General features: G+C 58.8%; 1 non-coding gene across 1 annotated transcript; it reads left to right on the top strand.

Moving 5' to 3' along the window:
* Positions 1-1,644: 1,644 nt before the first annotated feature.
* Positions 1,645-1,763, top strand: LOC148058324 (5S ribosomal RNA). The gene has a single exon (XR_015709964.1). It is a non-coding gene; the product is annotated as a 5S ribosomal RNA (ribosomal RNA).
* Positions 1,764-10,000: the final 8,237 nt, after the last annotated feature.

Here is a 10,000-nt window from a genome sequence, read left to right as displayed (position 1 = left end):
CCTGCGGGGATGGAGAACCAGGGGGCCTGGGGAGCCTCCTCCTGCGGGCATAGAGAACCAGGGGGCCTGGGGAGCCTCCTCCTGCGGGCATGGGGAACCAGGGGGCCTGGGGAGCCTCCTCCTGCGGTGATGGGGAACCATTGGGCCTGGGGAGCCTCCTCCTGCACCAGGGGGCCTGGGGAGCCTCCTCCTGCGGGGATGGGGAACCAGGGGGCCTGGGGAGCCTCCTCCTGCGGGGATGGAGAACCAGGGGGCCTGGGGAGCCTCCTCCTGCGGTCATGGAGAACCAGGGGGCCTGGGGAGCCTCCTCCTGCGGGCATGGAGAACCAGGGGCCTGGGGAGCCTCCTCATGCGGGGATGGAGAACCAGGGGGCCTGGGGAGCCTCCTCCTGCGGGCATGGAGAACCAGGGGGCCTGGGGAGCCTCCTCCTGCGGGGATGGGGAACCAGGGGCCTGGGGGGCCTCCTCCTGCGGGGATGGAGAACCAGGGGGCCTGGGGAGCCTCCTCCTGCGGGGATGGAGAACCAGGGGGCCTGGGGAGCCTCCTCCTGCGGGGATGGAGAACCAGGGGGCCTGGGGAGCCTCCTCCTGCGGGGATGGAGAACCAGGGGGCCTGGGGAGCCTCCTCCTGCGGGGATGGAGAACCAGGGGGCCTGGGGAGCCTCCTCCTGCGGGCATGGAGAACCAGGGGGCCTGGGGAGCCTCCTCCTGCGGGGATGGAGAACCAGGGCGCCTGGGGAGCCTCCTCCTGCGGGGATGGGGAACCAGGGGGCCTGGGGAGCCTCCTCCTGCACCAGGGGGCCTGGGGAGCCTCCTCCTGCGGGGATGGGGAACCAGGGGGCCTGGGGAGCCTCCTCCTGCGGTGATGGGGAACCATGGGGCCTGGGGAGCCTCCTCCTGCGGGGATGGGGAACCAGGGGGCCTGGGGAGCCTCCTCCTGCGGGCATGGAGAACCAGGGGGCCTGGGGAGCCTCCTCCTGCGGGGATGGGGAACCAGGGGGCCTGGGGAGCCTCCTCCTGCACCAGGGGGCCTGGGGAGCCTCCTCCTGCGGGGATGGGGAACCAGGGGGCCTGGGGAGCCTCCTCCTGCGGTGATGGGGAACCATGGGGCCTGGGGAGCCTCCTCCTGCGGGGATGGGGAACCAGGGGGCCTGGGGAGCCTCCTCCTGCGGTGATGGGGAACCATGGGGCCTGGGGAGCCTCCTCCTGCGGGGATGGAGAAGCAGGGGGCCTGGGGAGCCTCCTCCTGCGGGCATAGAGAACCAGGGGGCCTGGGGAGCCTCCTCCTGCGGGCATGGGGAACCAGGGGGCCTGGGGAGCCTCCTCCTGCGGTGATGGGGAACCATTGGGCCTGGGGAGCCTCCTCCTGCACCAGGGGGCCTGGGGAGCCTCCTCCTGCGGGGATGGGGAACCAGGGGGCCTGGGGAGCCTCCTCCTGCGGGGATGGGGAACCAGGGGCCTGGGGAGCCTCCTCCTGCACCAGGGGGCCTGGGGAGCCTCCTCCTGCACCAGGGGGCCTGGGGAGCCTCCTCCTGCGGGGATGGGGAACCAGGGGGCCTGGGGAGCCTCCTCCTGCGGGGATGGGGAACCAGGGGCCTGGGGAACATTTTCAACACTTTGGGGCATTTCACAAGCGCTTCCCTCGCTTACGGCCACACCACCCTGAATGAGCCCGATCTCGTCTGATCTCGGAAGCCAAGCAGGGTCGGGCCCAGTTAGTACTTGGATGGGAGACCGCCTGGGAATACTGGGTGCTGTAAGCATTTTTTTTTGCCATTATTTGTGGGTAGAAAAGTGAGAAAAGTGACCTAAAATAGAACCGGGACTAGGCGGCAGTTCCCCCCACCAGGCGGCGGCATTTGGGGCATTATTTGTGGGTAAGAAAGTGAGAAAAGTGACCTAAAATAGAACCGGGACTAGGCGGCAGTTCCCCCCACCAGGCGGCGGCATTTGGGGCATTATTTGTGGGTCAGAAAGTGAGAAAAGTGACCTAAAATAGAACCGGGACTAGGCGGCAGTTCCCCCCACCAGGCGGCGGCATTTGAGGCATTATTTGTGGGTCAGAAAGTGAGAAAAGTGACCTAAAATAGAACCGGGACTAGGCGGCAGTTCCCCCCACCAGGCGGCGGCATTTGGGGCATTATTTGTGGGTCAGAAAGTGAGAAAAGTGACCTAAAATAGAACCGGGACTAGGCGGCAGTTCCCCCCACCAGGCGGCGGCATTTGGGGCATTATTTGTGGGTCAGAAAGTGAGAAAAGTGACCTAAAATAGAACCGGGACTAGGCGGCAGTTCCCCCCACCAGGCGGCGGCATTTGAGGCATTATTTGTGGGTCAGAAAGTGAGAAAAGTGACCTAAAATAGAACCGGGACTAGGCGGCAGTTCCCCCCACCAGGCGGCGGCATTTGGGGCATTATTTGTGGGTCAGAAAGTGAGAAAAGTGACCTAAAATAGAACCGGGACTAGGCGGCAGTTCCCCCCACCAGGCGGCGGCATTTGGGGCATTATTTGTGGGTCAGAAAGTGAGAAAAGGGACCTAAAATAGAACCGGGACTAGGCGGCAGTTCCCCCCACCAGGCGGCGGCATTTGGGGCATTATTTGTGGGTCAGAAAGTGAGAAAAGTGACCTAAAATAGAACCGGGACTAGGCGGCAGTTCCCCCCACCAGGCGGCGGCATTTGGGGCATTATTTGTGGGTCAGAAAGTGAGAAAAGTGACCTAAAATAGAACCGGGACTAGGCGGCAGTTCCCCCCACCAGGCGGCGGCATTTGGGGCATTATTTGTGGGTCAGAAAGTGAGAAAAGTGACCTAAAATAGAACCGGGACTAGGCGGCAGTTCCCCCCACCAGGCGGCGGCATTTGGGGCATTATTTGTGGGTCAGAAAGTGAGAAAAGTGACCTAAAATAGAACCGGGACTAGGCGGCAGTTCCCCCCACCAGGCGGCGGCATTTGGGGCATTATTTGTGGGTCAGAAAGTGAGAAAAGTGACCTAAAATAGAACCGGTGCAGGCGGCATGTTCCCCCACCAGATGGCGGCATTTGGGGACCCGTAGTGTGGGCAGAAAACTCACCAAAGTGACTTAAAATAGAACCGGTGCAGGCGGCATGTTCCCCCACCAGATGGCGGCATTTGGGGACCCGTAGTGTGGGTAGAAAACTCACCAAAGTGACTTAAAATAGAACCGGTGCAGGCGGCATGTTCCCCCACCAGATGGCGGCATTTGGGGACCCGTAGTGTGGGTAGAAAACTCACCAAAGTGACTTAAAATAGAACCGGTGCAGGCGGCATGTTCCCCCACCAGATGGCGGCATTTGGGGACCCGTAGTGTGGGCAGAAAACTCACCAAAGTGACTTAAAATAGAACCGGTGCAGGCGGCATGTTCCCCCACCAGATGGCGGCATTTGGGGAGCCGTAGTGTGGGCAGAAAACTCACCAAAGTGACTTAAAATAGAACCGGTGCAGGCGGCATGTTCCCCCACCAGATGGCGGCATTTGGGGACCCGTAGTGTGGGCAGAAAACTCACCAAAGTGACTTAAAATAGAACCGGTGCAGGCGGCATGTTCCCCCACCAGATGGCGGCATTTGGGGAGCCGTAGTGTGGGCAGAAAACTCACCAAAGTGACTTAAAATAGAACCGGTGCAGGCGGCATGTTCCCCCACCAGATGGCGGCATTTGGGGACCCGTAGTGTGGGCAGAAAACTCACCAAAGTGACTTAAAATAGAACCGGTGCAGGCGGCATGTTCCCCCACCAGATGGCGGCATTTGGGGACATGCAGTGTGGGTAGAAAACTCACCAAAGTGTCCTAAAATAGAACCGGGACCAGGGGGCCTCTTCCCCCACCAGGTGGCGGGCTTGGGGGGCTTGGTTTCCGGGTAGAAAACTCACCAAAGTGTCCTAAAATAGAACCGGGACCAGGGGGCATGCTCCCCCACCAGGCGGCGGGCTTGGGGGGCTTGGTTTGCGGGTAGAAAACTCACCAAAGTGACCTAAAATAGAACCGGGCTAGGCGGCATGTTCCCCCACCAGGCGGCGGGCTTGGGGGGCTTGGTTTGCGGGTAGAAAACTCACCAAAGTGTCCTAAAATAGAACCGGGACCAGGGGGCATGTTCCCCCACCAGGCGGCGGGCTTGGGGGGCTTGGTTTGCGGGTAGAAAACTCACCAAAGTGTCCTAAAATAGAACCGGGACCAGGGGGCATGTTCCCCCACCAGGCGGCGGGCTTGGGGGGCTTGGTTTGCGGGTAGAAAACTCACCAAAGTGTCCTAAAATAGAACCGGGACCAGGGGGCCTCTTCCCCCACCAGGCGGCGGGCTTGGGGGGCTTGGTTTGCGGGTAGAAAACTCACCAAAGTGACCTAAAATAGAACCGGGACCAGGGGGCCTCTTCCCCCACCAGGCGGCGGGCTTGGGGGGCTTGGTTTGCGGGTAGAAAACTCACCAAAGTGACCTAAAATAGAACCGGGCTAGGCGGCATGTTCCCCCACCAGGCGGCGGGCTTGGGGGGCTTGGTTTGCGGGTAGAAAACTCACCAAAGTGTCCTAAAATAGAACCGGGACCAGGGGGCATGTTCCCCCACCAGGCGGCGGGCTTGGGGGGCTTGGTTTGCGGGTAGAAAACTCACCAAAGTGTCCTAAAATAGAACCGGGACCAGGGGGCATCTTCCCCCACCAGGCGGCGGGCTTGGGGGGCTTGGTTTGCGGGTAGAAAACTCACCAAAGTGTCCTAAAATAGAACCGGGACCAGGGGGCCTCTTCCCCCACCAGGCGGCGGGCTTGGGGGGCTTGGTTTGCGGGTAGAAAACTCACCAAAGTATCGGCAAAATAGAACCAGGGAAGGGGGGGATGTCGGTCACAAGGTGCCCGAGTCAGAGAACCAGGAAAACGGACATAAATCCAGAAAACCTCGGTGTCTGACTGCTCCTCAAAAAGTGGTCTTTTTGATGTCACGAGCGCAACCACCTAGAGGTTAATGGGGAGGGATGGTGTGAGCGCAAACGGATTTTTCCTAAGTGTGACTGCTCCTCAAAAAGTGGTCTTTTTGATGTCACGAGCGCAACCACCTAGAGGTTAATGGGGAGGGATGGTGTGAGCGCAAACGGATTTTTCCTAAGTGTGACTGCTCCTCAAAAAGTGGTCTTTTTGATGTCACGAGCGCAACCACCTAGAGGTTAATAGGGAGCGAGTACAACAGGGGAGGGAGTGAATGGGCTCGGACTGTGGCCGAGCCTGGTGCCTCAAAATCGGACAAGGTTGGACTGGAAGCCCGCTGAGAACTCTGGTTCTTTTGCCAGACGAAACGAATTTTTTCCGAGTGTGACTGCTCTGCAAAAAGTGGTCTTTTTGATGTCACGAGCGCAACCACCTAGAGGTTAATGGGGAGGGAGTGGAAAAAACGACAAAGTGTTGAGCTCCGGACCGGGATGGCGGGCGACTCGAGCGGTCATGCCCGACTTTGAGACACTTTGTCGCGGTCATGCGAGCGACCTCCACTGCTCCCCGGAGGTGCCCCGGACCGGGTTGGCGGGTGACTCGAGCGGTCGTGCCCGACTTTGAGACACTTTGTCGCGGTCATGCGGGCGTCCTCCGCCGGTCCCCGGAGGTGCCCCGGACCGGGTTGGCGGGTGACTCGAGCGGTCATGCCCGACTTTGAGACACTTTGTCGCGGTCATGCGGGCGTCCTCCGCCGGTCCCTGGAGGTGCCCCGGACCGGGTTGGCGGGTGACTCGAACGGTCATGCCCGACTTTGAGACACTTTGTCGCGGTCATGCGGGCGTCCTCCGCCGGTCCCTGGAGGTGCCCCGGACCGGGTTGGCGGGTGACTCGAGCGGTCGTGCCCGACTTTGAGACACTTTGTCGCGGTCATGCGGGCATCCTCCGCCGGTCCCTGGAGGTGCCCCGGACCGGGTTGGCGGGTGACTCGAGCGGTCGTGCCCGACTTTGAGACACTTTGTCGCGGTCATGCGAGCGACCTCCGCCGGTCCCCGGAGGTGCCCCGGACCGGGTTGGCGGGTGACTCGAACGGTCGTGCCCGACTTTGAGACACTTTGTCGCGGTCATGCGGGCGTCCTCCGCCGGTCCCTGGAGGTGCCCCGGACCGGGTTGGCGGGTGACTCGAGCGGTCGTGCCCGACTTTGAGACACTTTGTCGCGGGCATGCGGGCGTCCTCCGCCGGTCCCTGGAGGTGCCCCGGACCGGGTTGGCGGGTGACTCGAGCGGTCATGCCCGACTTTGAGACACTTTGTCGCGGTCATGCGGGCGTCCTCCGCCGGTCCCTGGAGGTGCCCCGGACCGGGTTGGCGGGTGACTCGAGCGGTCGTGCCCGACTTTGAGACACTTTGTCGCGGTCATGCGGGCGTCCTCCGCCGGTCCCTGGAGGTGCCCCGGACCGGGTTGGCGGGTGACTCGAGCGGTCGTGCCCGACTTTGAGACACTTTGTCGCGGTCATGCGGGCGTCCTCCGCCGGTCCCTGGAGGTGCCCCGGACCGGGTTGGCGGGTGACTCGAGCGGTCGTGCCCGACTTTGAGACACTTTGTCGCGGTCATGCGGGCGTCCTCCGCCGGTCCCTGGAGGTGCCCCGGACCGGGTTGGCGGGTGACTCAAGCGGTCATGCCCGACTTTGAGACACTTTGCCGCGGTCATGCGGGCGACCTCCGCCGGTCCCTGGAGGTGCCCCGGACCGGGTTGGCGGGTGACTCGAGCGGTCGTGCCCGACTTTGAGACACTTTGCCGCGGTCATGCGGGCGACCTCCGCCGGTCCCTGGATGGCGGGCTCCAGTGAGGTCGGCGGGGGAAGGCTCGGGCTGAGGCCGACTTCGGTGCCTCAAAGTCGGACAAGGTTGGATTGGAAGTCCGCTGTGTTGAGGACCAGTGGCATTCGGCGGTGGAACGCTCAGAACTTGGCCGACATCGGTGCCTCAACGTCGGACAAGGTTGGAGTGGATGACCGCTGATAACTCTGGTTCTTTTGCCAGACGAAAGAAATTTTTCCCGAGTGTGACTGCTCTGAAAAAAGTGGTCTTTTTGATGTCACGAGCGCAACCACCTAGAGGTTAATAGGGAGGCACCATAACAGGAGAGGGAGTGAAAAGGCTCGGAGGGTGGCCGAGCCTGGTGCCTCAAAATCGGACAAGGTTGGAGTGGATGACCGCTGAAAACTCTGGTTCTTTTGCCAGACGAAAGAAATTTTTCCCGAGTGTGACTGCTCTGAAAAAAGTGGTCTTTTTGATGTCACGAGCGCAACCACCTAGAGGTTAATAGGGAGGCACCATAACAGGAGAGGGAGTGAAAAGGCTCGGAGGGTGGCCGAGCCTGGTGCCTCAAAATCGGACAAGGTTGGAGTGGATGACCGCTGAAAACTCTGGTTCTTTTGCCAGACGAAAGAAATTTTTTCCGAGTGTGACTGCTCTGCAAAAAGTGGTCTTTTTGATGTCACGAGCGCAACCACCTAGAGGTTAATAGGGAGGCACCATAACAGGAGAGGGAGTGAAAAGGCTCGGACGGTGGCCGAGCCTGGTGCCTCAAAATCGGACAAGGTTGGAGTGGATGACCGCTGAAAACTCTGGTTCTTTTGCCAGACGAAAGAAATTTTTTCCGAGTGTGACTGCTCTGCAAAAAGTGGTCTTTTTGATGTCACGAGCGCAACCACCTAGAGGTTAATAGGGAGGCACCATAACAGGAGAGGGAGTGAAAAGGCTCGGAGGGTGGCCGAGCCTGGTGCCTCAAAATCGGACAAGGTTGGAGTGGATGACCGCTGAAAACTCTGGTTCTTTTGCCTGACGAAAGAAATTTTTTTCCGAGTGTGACTGCTCTGCAAAAAGTGGTCTTTTTGATGTCACGAGCGCAACCACCTAGAGGTTAATAGGGAGGCACCATAACAGGAGAGGGAGTGAAAAGGCTCGGAGGGTGGCCGAGCCTGGTGCCTCAAAGTCGGACAAGGTTGGAGTGGATGACCGCTGAAAACTCTGGTTCTTTTGCCAGACGAAAGAAATTTTTTCCGAGTGTGACTGCTCTGCAAAAAGTGGTCTTTTTGATGTCACGAGCGCAACCACCTAGAGGTTAATAGGGAGGCACCATAACAGGAGAGGGAGTGAAAAGGCTCGGAGGGTGGCCGAGCCTGGTGCCTCAAAATCGGACAAGGTTGGAGTGGATGACCGCTGAACACTCTGGTTCTTTTGCCAGACGAAAGAAATTTTTTCCGAGTGTGACTGCTCTGCAAAAAGTGGTCTTTTTGATGTCACGAGCGCAACCACCTAGAGGTTAATAGGGAGGCACCATAACAGGAGAGGGAGTGAAAAGGCTCGGAGGGTGGCCGAGCCTGGTGCCTCAAAATCGGACAAGGTTGGAGTGGATGGCCGCTGAAAACTCTGGTTCTTTTGCCTGACGAAAGAAATTTTTTCCGAGTGTGACTGCTCTGCAAAAAGTGGTCTTTTTGATGTCACGAGCGCAACCACCTAGAGGTTAATAGGGAGGCACCATAACAGGAGAGGGAAGGAAAAGGCTCGGAGGGTGGCCGAGCCTGGTGCCTCAAAATCGGACAAGGTTGGAGTGGATGACCGCTGAAAACTCTGGTTCTTTTGCCTGACGAAAGAAATTTTTTCCGAGTGTGACTGCTCTGCAAAAAGTGGTCTTTTTGATGTCACGAGCGCAACCACCTAGAGGTTAATAGGGAGGCACCATAACAGGAGAGGGAGTGAAAAGGCTCGGAGGGTGGCCGAGCCTGGTGCCTCAAAGTCGGACAAGGTTGGAGTGGATGGCCGCGGAGAACTCTGGTTCTTTTGCCTGACGAAAGAAATTTTTTCCGAGTGTGACTGCTCCTCAAAAAGTGGTCTTTTTGATGTCACGAGCGCAACCACCTAGAGGTTAATAGGGAGGCACCATAACAGGAGAGGGAGTGAAAAGGCTCGGAGGGTGGCCGAGCCTGGTGCCTCAAAGTCGGACAAGGTTGGAGTGGATGGCCGCGGAGAACTCTGGTTCTTTTGCCTGACGAAATAAATTTTTTCCGAGTGTGACTGCTCTGCAAAAAGTGGTCTTTTTGATGTCACGAGCGCAACCACCTAGAGGTTAATAGGGAGGCACCATAACAGGAGAGGGAAGGAAAAGGCTCGGAGGGTGGCCGAGCCTGGTGCCTCAAAGTCGGACAAGGTTGGAGTGGATGGCCGCGGAGAACTCTGGTTCTTTTGCCTGACGAAAGAAATTTTTTCCGAGTGTGACTGCTCCTCAAAAAGTGGTCTTTTTGATGTCACGAGCGCAACCACCTAGAGGTTAATAGGGAGGCACCATAACAGGAGAGGGAAGGAAAAGGCTCGGAGGGTGGCCGAGCCTGGTGCCTCAAAGTCGGACAAGGTTGGAGTGGATGGACGCGGAGTACTCTGGTTCTTTTGCCTGACGAAAGAAATTTTTTCCGAGTGTGACTGCTCTTCAAAAAGTGGTCTTTTTGATGTCACGAGCGCAACCACCTAGAGGTTAATAGGGAGGCACCATAACAGGAGAGGGAAGGAAAAGGCTCGGAGGGTGGCCGAGCCTGGTGCCTCAAAGTCGGACAAGGTTGGAGTGGATGGCCGCGGAGAACTCTGGTTCTTTTGCCTGACGAAAGAAATTTTTTCCGAGTGTGACTGCTCCTCAAAAAGTGGTCTTTTTGATGTCACGAGCGCAACCACCTAGAGGTTAATAGGGAGGCACCATAACAGGAGAGGGAAGGAAAAGGCTCGGAGGGTGGCCGAGCCTGGTGCCTCAAAGTCGGACAAGGTTGGAGTGGATGGCCGCGGAGAACTCTGGTTCTTTTGCCTGACGAAAGAAATTTTTTCCGAGTGTGACTGCTCTTCAAAAAGTGGTCTTTTTGATGTCACGAGCGCAACCACCTAGAGGTTAATAGGAGCGAAGGATACTTGGACAGAGTATCGAGCTCCAGCGCAGGCGGCGGGGAAAGAGCTCAGGCTCAAGCCGACCTTCGCGCGTCATGGACGCACTGTGATACCACCTACACCGATGACCGATCT

The sequence above is a fragment of the Callionymus lyra genome, unplaced genomic scaffold, assembly GCF_982586985.1.
Source record: "Callionymus lyra unplaced genomic scaffold, fCalLyr1.hap1.1 HAP1_SCAFFOLD_95, whole genome shotgun sequence".
Taxonomy (NCBI): Eukaryota; Metazoa; Chordata; class Actinopteri; order Syngnathiformes; family Callionymidae; genus Callionymus; species Callionymus lyra.
The sequence above is the reverse complement of the archived record's forward strand: the minus strand, read 5'-3'. Positions and strand labels throughout refer to the sequence as shown.